Source organism: Parus major, chromosome 3, assembly GCF_001522545.3.
Source record: "Parus major isolate Abel chromosome 3, Parus_major1.1, whole genome shotgun sequence".
Taxonomy (NCBI): Eukaryota; Metazoa; Chordata; class Aves; order Passeriformes; family Paridae; genus Parus; species Parus major.
The window spans coordinates 65,357,842-65,370,158 of NC_031770.1; the positions used below are offsets into that span (position 1 = coordinate 65,357,842).

The following is a 12,317-nucleotide window of genomic DNA, read 5'->3' on the forward strand; positions in this document are numbered from 1 at the left end:
CCATGGACTGAGCTCAAAACTCGTGCAGAGGTAACTGTCCTTTGCTGGACAAACAGTTAAACAGTCTGATTCTCCAGATCCTCCCTACTGCACTGTGTGAACAATTAAAGTGAATAATCTGCAGGCAGGAAAATCTGCTTTGTTTCATTGTCAAGAATGTCTTCTGATAGGATTCATGCAACCCACTTTTGTATGCTTGGAAGACTGAAAGGTGGCAGCATAGTGATTGCTCTGGGCAATACAACCCATATTTTTTCCTCCTGTTAAAGATTTACATGGATCATTAATTATATAAGTATTACCATGGTATTAATATTTACAGGAAGACAACCTATCAGTGGTAAATTACCATAAAAATTCTGGAAATCTTCATCTTCACCTATACTTAGACTGCTGAAGTTACTTAGCCTTATACACATAAGGATATACATATATTTGTCATACAAACTTGCCATGGAAGTATATTTGAGATTTTTCTTCTATGTACATTACAACTATTTGCACTCAAAACCTACTTGCCCAACAAATTTTGCATACATAGATGCCTGTTAAACTCTACCTGCTGTCAATTTACACACCTTTAAAATATGGTAAAGACAACCTAAAAAAACTGCAAAACAATTTAGGATGGAAGGAGGAAACTGTTTTGTTCAACTGAATGCAGCTAAGTAGGTGGGAAATGGGATCTGTCCAGGATGCTTCTGCATCAGTCTAATTTGGCAGGAAGTAAAATATTCAAGTACTGTTTTATTTATGAATCTGATGTAGGTTACTTGAGTCCATTGGCTTGTGTAAAATGTGCTTTTATGCCTGGTGTGGAAATGAAGTGCATAATAAAAAAATACAATACGGTAGATAGATATCTTACAATGACACACAGACTACAGCTGCTGGTAAACTAAAAATCCTATTCTGCTGTTCTGCACCACCAAGAAGACATTACAGGTAATCCCTGTTTCTGAGATCTCAAATTAAAATAGCTCTGGGGAAGAGATGAAACTCTTTTTGAAAGTTTGAGTGTATCAGCTACTTGGAGGCACTTCTTGCAGTAAGAAAGAAGTTTCAGTTCTCAGAAATGTTTTTCCTGGAAGCAACAGCATGATCTACCTATTATATTTGCATACATACATACTAACACACAAACAGAAATACATATTAAAGAAAAACAATATTTTTTTTAAAAAACAAGAAATAATCTTTTTCTGTCTCCCAAGATACTGTGCACTGACAAGAACAAATGGTGTTAATTCCAACCTCCGGGTCTACAGCTGCAAACATTCCAAATGGGTAAAGAATGACCAAGAGCTGTAAGCAGACTCATTTTACTTCTTACATAACATTCCTATACTATACAACATGTAACATTCCTATATATATAGATGCCACATGCACACTTCAAGAACAATCTGTTGGGCAGTGGGAAACTGCAAGCATCAAGTTCCAAAAGAATGGAGTCAGGAGAAGAACTCTGAAAACTGAGGAATTTAAAATTGTGTCAGAAAACCTATCAGAAAATAAGACATTACAGAAGAGTGTGACCAGGGGAGATGTGTGACTAGGCTTCTCACCTTTCATGTTTATGACTACCCTGTGTATACACAAAGTTACCAGTCGTGTGCTTTCTGTCATCTTACAAGCAGTGTTCAATAATAACTACTCCAATTGTAGGTGATGTACCACCTACTGTTACGCTCACCATCACCTAGTAATACATTAAATGAAAGCCTTACTCTTCCTGCCTGGGATCTCACCCTAGCTGTCCTGGTAATACAGCTCTCAAATCACACACATACCAAGTGCTTTTCATGGTTTTTTGCCTACAAAGCTGCAGAAGTATATTTTCAGTCCCTGTGTATTAAAGAAATATTAACAGGAAGATGCACCAAGGGCCATCAGGATAAGACTCCAAGAGCTTAAATGACAGGGAGTCAGGGTACATTCAGACTGCGCAGTGAGACGCAGTATAAAGGCATTCATTGATCTCTAAGAACCCGGCACAGCTGGAGGCAGCAAGGCCTCCACGTGTGCGTATTTGCTCTCCATCTCAATAGTCCAGCCACACGGCACTGGAAAGAGAAAGAGCAACTTCCCGGAGCAGCAGCTCATCCTTCCCGGCGCTCCTTCCCTGCCCGCTCCATCGCTCCGGTGGTGCCATCTAGCGAGGGGGGCCCGCGAGTGGGAGCGCCGCGACACCGGCACCGGCACCGCCACCGGCACCGCCACCGCCACCGGCACCGTCCTCACCTCAAAGCCCCCTGCCATCCAGAACCGTCACATCATGGCTGTCGGGAGCACAAATCCCAGCTATTAATTTTTTCCCCTTTTCTCCAGTTACTGAAACCTTCTGAAATTTCTAGACAAAACTTTTAAAAGACGGAACAGAACTGAAACGTGCAGCTCCACAGCCACAAATGGCAGTGGTCCTCAAACAGCAATTGTCAGAGGTCAGGGCGTGGGGGTGGGTGGAAGGCTCCATGGAAAACACTGGGTGATTTGACAGCTTAAACATAAATCTAAGAGGGAAATAATAACTGTCTTCAAACATGGAGAATGCTCATGCTTGGGGCAAAAAATGAAAAAAAGGAATAATCTGTCCTCTGAGGCCAAGGTCAATGAGTCAAGAAGCAATAATCTTACACTTGTGTAAACCTAGATTAGAAATGATACGAAGATTTCTGATTTGAGTGGTAGTGATGCACTGGAAAAGCTGCCAAGGAGGTTGTATGATCTCTGTCAGTGCAGGTCTTTAAAAAGAGGCTAGAAAGCCATCTGCTAGGAACACCTAAACCACCCCTTTGGCAGCTGTGTGCTAAATGCAAGTTATTTTCTACACTTCCTTAAAGTACTATGATTCCATATTACCAATGAATATGCACCCCCACCTCCATCCACTGCTTTAATGAGTGATGCTAGTGCTCATGTTTATCAGTGTGTTAAGGATAATGACCCTTACAGTCACATTACAAAAATTCACTAGTAGCCAGTGAAAGGAAGGAATTCAGCAAAGAGCAGCAGCACAACTCTCTTAATCACAGTTTTTGCTGACCTGAACAAGAAGTCTGAAACTTATCCAGCCAAAAGAGATACAGACTGCTGACTTCACGCTAATTTCTTTGCAGACCATCATTCCCATTTGTACCAGCTCTGTTGCCACAGGAAGGCTAAGAAGGAGAGCTCCCTAAAGCCATTTTCATGAGCACAGACTCCATTATTTTATGGCCAAGGGATCAGCTTGAGAACAAAGAAAAAAAGCTGTTTTCCAGAAATTTAACAAGATGTACGGCCTCCATTGAGAATGCTTAAAAAATGGAACAACTAAATGAAATTATCTTCTGCAAAGTCTGTGTGTTGAGTTCATCACTCTCTTATAGAGAAGGGAAAAGAAGAAATGGTTAAAATTATACCTAAAATGCTGAAAAGATCTTTGCTGGTCAAGCTGTTAGCACAGATGTTGGAGTTTCGTGTACAGAGAAATCTATTTAAAAGTTATGAAGAAATTTTTTTCTGGGTGCTCTGTTTGTTATTCTGTATTCTTATCTCTCCTGGTTTGATTCTTCACCTGTTTTAACATTATCCAAACAACACGTCAAACAGATGAGCACTCTTTGCTTTCTGAGGCTATTGTAAGGATCTCTGCAGCTTCTAGCAGGAAATTCTGGAAATTAAAGGCAATTTATATATTTGATATAAAAGAATAGAATCATAGAATGGTTTAGGGTGGAAGGGACCCTAAAGATCATGTAGTTCCAAATCTCCCTCAAAATATTTAAGTGACTATAGAGTATCTCTTACGTTTATAGGGTATTTACAGAGTATATCCTAAAATGCTATTGCTGTTTCTGTTAATGCAAACTTCACAGGACTCAGTGTTTCAGGTCTCTTGCAGTGGCTGGCAGACCTGGCATGGGTGGCTGGGAACCCACCCTGCTCATTACAGTAGTGGAGCAGGAGGGTTTCCAAGCACCTCCACCACCAACCAGCCCAGCTCAAATCTTCTTGCTTCCTCACCTCAACCTCAATGTTTAATTGAGTTTGATGGGAAAAAGCAGAAAGCAAGTGCCTGATTACCACTTGAACCCCTGCTAAGGTGCAAGGAAGGAAGTCCTGCCATTCAAATTCCACTTACATGGGGCTTAGCCAAACAGGATGAAGTATTTATGAAAGCAAAGACTGCATGAACAATTCATACTTGTATATTTAAAATGTTTGTAGAGGCAGTTTCCACAGAGCAACAAAAGTCTTCCCTGAATATTTATGAAGAAACCAGATGACACACAAGCAGCTCTTTTGTTTTCCAGATTGTGGGACTGGTTACTAACTTCCAAGAAAAGAGACATATAAGGAGACCCACTTCTCCTTTAATCTTTAAATTACCATTCCTGCCAAAGCCAATGACATAAGCACACCATGTTGCATTCAGCACCTTACATTCTGCAAAAATAAGACAGTATCATCATTCATTTATTTTTTTGAACTGACATCTGAACATAAATGTCAGATTCTTGTGTTAATATCATTTGTTGTATGAGCTTTCTTTTATTACTACCTTTCTGCTGGAAGAAATGAATTGAGTATGGAAATGTCTCTAGAATGAATGCTGGTTTTAGACAGTTTATAGTGATATAGGACACCAGATTTGTTTTTTCATTAAAATGCTTATCAGGACCAATGTTAAATTATACCAGCAATAGTGGCTACATCACAGCTGCTTTTGAAAAGGAATTTCTCTGCTGTATAAGGACTCAAAATAAGCAAAAAGCAAGACAAGTAAAAGTAATATTTTCTTTTTCCTTTTTAAGTGCAAATTTTCAGGCATTAGAAACCATTTGAGTATCAAAGACAACTCTGTCAGACAATAGCATAGCAGATATATGCTTGGGAGATATATTCTCTCAAGGATTTTCTCATATCTGTACTCATTGCTAAAAAGTGCTATAAAACAAAATCTAATTTGCACATTTACACACATACATGTAAGCTGTATTTGTTGAGAAAGATAAATACACTTATATGGAAAATGACATTATTACCATTATAATTCTAAGTTTATGGGCTAGTGGATAGAATAAAACAGTAAGTATACTTTAAGAAACTTTAAATTATACATAAAGACTTCAAGAATCTTTAGAGAAAGGACTGTAAAATCTTATGTGCTCATTTAATTGTTAGGCATTTGAATTACTTATAGCTTTTTCCACATGTAGAATCATTCTCCTACAGAAATGCATTATTAGAAAATATGAGTACAGCATCACATGCTGTTATGAAAAGAAAAATATAGAGAGTTTATATAAGAGTTTTCTTGGAATTTTTATTAAACCTCATACAGTTTCATGATTAGCTCACCACAAACATTGTGGTAATAAAAGTCCTTCTTGGTTGGTATTTGACCATTGCTGACTGTGTACTGCAGTAAGATATTTTATAGCTTGATAGAAGTATGCCTCTTAAGGATTTGTTCATAATCCCATGACAAAATTCACACTGGCTTAAGTGGCATAAGGGTTTACAAGGGTCTTGCTCTCCTCAATATGAGACTGAGCATCAGCTAATAGTATTTTATTTGCTCAGAAGCCACAAGCTTATTTTGCTCTTACTTCTGCTCCCATTTTAATTTCTGTTGCAGATGATTATAAAAGATCAAATGGCAAATCTAAGCATCTGGCAGATGAGAACCTGCACCTACTTGCTTTACTCCCTCATTTAGGCGAGTGCTTTATTTCACTGTAGGGACAGGTTTAATGTACACATATACAATCAGTCACTCCATCTCACCTGACAGGCAGTAACTTTTTATGCCATTTGCAAGCTCAGCAACATGCCCCACGTAACATGCCAATCTAAAAACACCTTTCACAATGCTCACCTGGGAAGTTTAAACTCTTCCTTTCCAGCTTGCTTAAAATATCCTTTGCTTGAGCCAAACAAAATGGATATAAAGAAGACTGCAGGAGTCCTACACTGGGAAAAGTATTCTGGCTGATTAAGTGCAGAGAGCTAAATCAAACAGGTGGCAGCATTTCCCCACAGTGCAATAAGAAGCTCTGAGTGACTTACAATCTTAGGCATGCAAGAAACTTCAATTGCTACGTACAAATTTTGTCTACATAATACGTGCCTCATATTTTATCCAGTCAATCTTATTTGAATTGTAAGAACATGTCCAAATTCTAATACAGCAGAACTGGGAATGCTTCAAATAAGAAGCATGCTTACATGCCATTTTCTTTTCCTAGCTTGACAGTTACAAATAGCTTTACATTATATATATATATATATATATATATATATAAACCGTACAAGTAACAAGTGCTTTCTACATAAAGCTTCCAAAGTTAGACAAATTATTTTTTTAAATCCATAAAACTTGGAAATGCAATTAAATACTATAGTAAAATAAAAGGATTATATATAGGGAAGATGACATTCAGACCAAGATGGGAAGGAATGTCTGTGAACTTTGCATTCACTTCAATGACACTTGACTGTTTCTATGAAAATACTGACTGAACAATATATATATATATATATATTTAAGTAAGATACAGTAAGTTTTTATAATAATTTTACAGATTAAAGATGCCCTCATTACTATAATGTAATTAAATTATAACTCTGGATTTAAAGGTCACCAAGCACTGGCTCTGCTGAAACACCAGAGGGAGCAAGTTTCCCAGAGGAGAGAATGCTTTATTGAAAACTCGCCTGGCTACTGTGTTTCATCATCTAGGAGAATACAAAAGAATTTATTGCTGGAATTGCTGGGAATGTCCTTCAATGCGAAGTCCTTCAACTTGTGATGAAATGTGTAACAAGGAGCTCCAAGCAGCAGAAAAAAGTGAGGATGTACATAATATGGGCAGTTGCAGGTTTTCATTCACAAAGCTGAAATATCTTCTCTTACTGACTATGGGAGGAAAAACTAACAGAAGAAAAACTAACAGCCTTAATGTATTTGCCTAATAAAATTTTTTTTGGTACTGACTGTTTTCTTTTTTAAAATCGACTGATTCTCCTCCCTCACAGCACAAATCACAGACTCAGTTGTGACAGACTCCTCTAAAAGACTAAAAAAAAAAAAAAAGAATAGATATGATCAAAGTCAAATCCACCATACTGAGGTACTTGGAAAAACCACATTCTCTTGTCCTTCATTAGGGACTAAACTATGTAGGGCTCAAAGAAAAAAAAAAATCAGTTGTCTTTTGGATGATTCACATCTGAAAGAACTAGACCTAACTAGAAGCAACCTTGTTGCTAAGTCTTAAATGGGAACTGAAACTTTACAGCTGCTCTTAAGGACTGATCAAGTGGCAATTGTTAATACAGTCTAAAATTTAGCAGTGATAAAAATCCTTTTATGTCATTACACTGAGCCCAGTCTGGTCAGAAGACATCACCACCCACTACATGGTGAGATCCCCAGCAATTTTTTTTTTTCACAGCTGAAAAAAAAACAGCTGCCTTGTTGTTGGTGGTGACCCATTCCTGAGTGACCTCTAAGGTCAGGAATAATCTTTACATTATGATTAGTGCAATTTCTCCTCATAAAGAATTTTTCAGTTTGCACGTGTCTTAATCTTTCCTGCTCTCTCCAGTGAATGGTGCCTGATCTGAACTACTAGCAAAACATTCTGTATACACAGAATGCACAGGAAGGGCTGTTTCAAACCAAAGAAAACAGTTTGTGGTGGTTTTGGTGTCTGCTTTCAACCTAAGAACACTGAGTTTCAGAAAAGAGGGAGGAGGAGGAGGAGAGGAGAAAGTCATGGGACTAAGCCAGGGAAGTGGAGGGAGAAGAGGTAAAAGGACAGCCTCTTGAGTGAGTAAGGATTTTGGCCAGGGAGCAGCAACAGCTGCTGAAAGCAGGATCCACAACAGGGTTTTTTTGACCTGCTCTGATTGGTACTGTTGTAGCAAACCAGTACATATTTCTTTCACTCCAAACACATTACGATCCCATGGGAGAAAGGCACCCCAAGGATTTGATCACCACAATTACTACAAAAACCAAAGATCTGGCTGCAAGGAGCAAACAAAAAGAATGCCTAAACGACAGTACTCCACAAAATACCATCCAGCTGTATTTAAGTAAGTTAAAAGTCTGTCAAACAAAAAAAGTATCAGAGAATGCTTTATTGCCCCTGGCCACCTTCGGACATGATTAAGAGGATTTCTAATGCCTGGACAAAAAGTGTTTTCCTGCTTCTAAGGTACAGGATGAAGAAAGGAAAACTATCACAGTGAACTTTTAAAGATTGGAGGGTATTTTTGAAAGAATAAAATATAACTCTGATTTCACAAACTCCACAGAGTGTTTTCCCCTCCTTCTGGTAAGCACTGTAATTAGGGAGTTTGTACTTTATCTGACCTTAATGGATAAACTTATTAGCTGTTGGATCACTTCACTCGTCCTTTTTTAAGCTCCAAGGAGGAGGCTGGCTGGCCGCTCAGCAGGCTACTGAGATCCAGCAGTGCTGCCGCTGCCTCCCGACTTGAAACAACCCTTTCCAGCCCTCTCACATACCACACAGGTCTCATAGTTCAACCCTCAAGCTCTCAGAGACCACAAAATATTTGGCAGTGCAAGAGGTCTGTGATCTTTCCTGTTTGGTTTTGCTCAGAGCTCTATAAGGCAAGCAGTACAAAGGCACAGGAGACTTAAAGGATTTCAGCAGTGCTCTCCCCTTGCGTTTGGTTTCTCTCTCTGTCCATGCAGGCAGCTGGCTGTTCTTCTTCAGCCATTTGGAAGTTAGTTTGCCTCTGAAATACACATTAGTGCCACATACTGGCTTTCATGCTGGAAGGTGGATGCATGCCATATGGCCACTGAGTGGCTATATTTCACTGTTTTCAAATCTACCAAGAAGACAATTTAAATCAGCTTCTAAGACTGATGTAGGTTACCAGAGTGGTGATTCTGTATTCAAGTAGTTATCTGGCTTTCTGACAGATTTATTTGACTCTTATAATTCTCCAAAAATAGCACATGATAATGTGTATTTTTTTTAAAGTTTTGTCAGAAAATCAGTTACCACCATTAAAAACTGCACACAAAACTTATGTTCCTTTTCATCTTCAATCCTTTCCTAAGTACTTTGTTCCTTTTTTTCAACTTCTTTTTTAAAAAGAAGCTGATCTCTTTTTCCTAAACTTTGATAGCAGTTACAAAGTAGTTGGCACTCCACAGAGTTAGATAAAGTATTCCATCAGTATTCTATCTTTTACGTCTTCATTAAAAAGTAGCACAATAATAACATTATACAACCAATTTCAAATAACTTCATACATTTTACTGTAAGAATTCAGTTTTAAATTTAGCAAGAAAACTTACATTTAGCAGGCAAGATTTTACTTAGAAAATCTCAGATTTGGACTTACAAAGCAGTTTTAGTAACTTCATACCAGGTAAATTCAAAAATAAATGTACCTTAAAAAATCAATTTGATAGAAAAGATGTATGCAAATAACGTATAATTTTATTTTTTTTTAGGAGAGGAGTTGTGTATATTGATTAACTTTACCAGTTTTCCTACTTTATTAATACAGAGACTGAGGCAGATCCTGGTGAGCAAGAATTTAATGCAGTTGCTAACTCTGTAGAGGGAACATCACAGAAAGCTTATTGCTAATGTTTTACTGGCAGCTAATTGCTTCTGCTTGGGCTAAATAACTAACAAACTGAAGCGTACTGAATAAATTAAAGTTTTAAAATCCAAGCAAGACACCTTTTAAGTTACTCCATACATTCCAAGAAACCCTGAAACAATCCACTGACAAAACTTACCCAAGGACAACAGAAAATATTTTCCAGTTCATGAGGTCAGGAGTAAGTTGTTGGTGATCAAACAAAACTTTCATTATTAGTTTGTGGAATCTAGTAAGTGTATTTTTTCTTTAGTGGTTTTCTTTTCCAGAACTGGGAAGTACTGGTTTCCTTCTCTCCCTTGCTAATGACTAAGATGCAGTGCTATGCTTGGCTGGCCAGAGGCAGGGAGACAAGAAGAATGTGTATTTTCTCCCACAGAGATTCTTTTCTCTAGACAATTTCAGTGTGGCTTGAAAGCAAGTCCTGTCCAGGTCAGCTTTAATAAGAAGGAGGATTCTCGCCAGGGATTGTGGTTACCCTCAAGACTTCATTTAAATCTCTTGGGAGCACAACTATAAATTCCATTAACAGCTTGCTATATTTTAGCTTTCAAAACCAAAGCCCTAGTGTGCTTTGTAACAAAGATGAATAGCTAGGATATTGATAATATTACTAAATTTTTAAATTAATGAAATTTACACCAGCAAGAAATTGGAATATTGTTTGAATCACAAAGGGGTACTAAAGACTCAGTATGTCTACTTTTTCTTGATTCTTTTTCTACTAGGAAATGTAGAATAATAAATGAATAAATCAAGCACTCTCTTGTTTTATTAAAATTATTATTATTTTTTTTTATTTTGAATTACAATGAGAATGACCCCTTTTTGTTATTCCAGCCAGGCACCAGAAAACTACTTAGCTTTCCTTGGAGGAAGACAATACTACTGCAGATGCAATACAAGCACCTTTGTCATCCTAATATCTTCACTAGGTGGTTTATTATCACTATCTCTTTATTCTCCTTAAGTTCACATAAGTGTAGTGGCATAAAATCTAATCTCCACGATTATATCAGATCTGTCCTCTGGCAGATCACCCAATATAATAAAATTTTGCAGCAGGCCAGGTGTGGACATAATCACTTTATTTATTTATTTTTTTCTTTCACATTTCCCAAAGCTCACTACAATAAGCTCTTTATGCTGACATTATGACTTCATGCTGGTTTTATGCTAAATGCAGATCAAATACCCAATGTTTTATAAAGCTGAAGCAATGGGAGCCTCAAAGAAAGTCTGCTAGGACAAAGTTAACCTTGATGATATTTTTGGAGAGAAACCTTATCAGCACCCTACACCAGTATTTAATGTGATGTTCTGCATGAGGCCCTAGGAGCCTTAAACCAGAATCAGTTCATCACAGAATGTAAGCACAAGCATTCAGGTTCAGCTTAAATGAAAGTATTTGGAGATGATCATACTCAGACACTAAGGATGTTTCTACATGCTCCCTCCCTTCTAAAGTTGTCCACCGTACACCAGTTTTGGAGTATCTACAATGTTCTAATAACTGCAAACACTGTTTCTGTGAAAGCTTGGCTTTGTTGGAGTTTCTATATGGATTACCCCAATTTCTTTCCCTTTGCTGTGGGAACATTTGCAGGTGCACATGGAATACTGGCAAAGTCCTGAAACTGTAGGAGATCATGGAGAAGAGCAGCACTGGGAATTCCTGTCTGTGTCCCTGGTCTTGCAGGGCAGATTTTCATTGCCTTCACCTCAGTGCCATGAAAAAGAGCCAGAACCTCCCAGAGCAGTTAATGAGGGGTCCCTTGCAGGGTTGGTCCTAAACAGGAGCTCTCCCCTGAGTTACACACACCATCCCAGCTACATAATGTATGGCTACGCTGTAATTGCTGGGTAAGCAAAGAGGGAGAATGAGAAGTTTTTCTCTGGGACATGGAAATTTCCCAGCTCTGCAAGAGGACAGGATTTCATCATGAATCACTATTTTGGTAAAAACCTAGCCTAGTAGAAGGACAGTCCTTAAGGACGAGAATCACCCCATGCAAGGTTGACAATCCCAAAATCTGTGCAGGATAGCAAGGCTTCTTTTATAGTTGATGGAGACAAATGGGTCTCTCTAGCATGTTGCTCTTCCCACTAGAGTGTACACAGATGTCTAAAATAGACCATGTGAGTCACTCACTACAACTGCCCATTTCTTTCCTTCGCTTCAAAAAAGGAATCTAGACAACAAATGTGTAATTGTCAATGTCCAGTGTTCAGCTGAATGAAAGCCAGTCTGGCTGGAAGAATGTGATTTGTTCAGCTGGGCTAATTAAACATGAACATGTCTAAAACAGGACAAACAGCAATGATTGGAATTAATAGGATTGATGAACACCAAAGGACTAGAGGCATAAGACTGACTGAAAATAAATTCTCTATTTTTCTATCCTCTTCCTCCTCTCTTTCCTGGAAGATGAACATTCACTATACAGATAAAAATGACCTGCTCCAAATCTTGACTGTCTTCTGCAAACATCCATAATCTGGGGAAATAGATGTTTTAGCTTGAATACAGCCAGTGTCAGAGGGCATGGAGATAAAAGAAACCCCTAAACTAACATTTATGCTAAGCAAAATTATGTGGCTTACTCCTTTTACTTGCATTTACTCTTCTCATTAAACTTTGCACTATGGCTTTTACTGTAAATTCTGCA

The 12,317-nt window shown here is 38.1% G+C and overlaps 1 protein-coding gene and 1 long non-coding RNA gene across 3 annotated transcripts in view; one reads left to right on the top strand and one right to left on the bottom strand.

Moving 5' to 3' along the window:
* Positions 1–6,980, top strand: part of LOC117244054 — a 31,000-nt gene extending 24,020 nt beyond the window's left edge. The window contains exon 3 of the long non-coding RNA XR_004496434.1: positions 6,628–6,980. This is a non-coding gene — a long non-coding RNA (uncharacterized LOC117244054). The remainder of the gene's footprint in view (positions 1–6,627) is intronic.
* NT5DC1 (5'-nucleotidase domain containing 1) overlaps positions 1–12,317 on the bottom strand; it is a 125,870-nt gene that overhangs the window by 52,676 nt on the left and 60,877 nt on the right. The gene's annotated exons all lie outside the window — the stretch shown is intronic.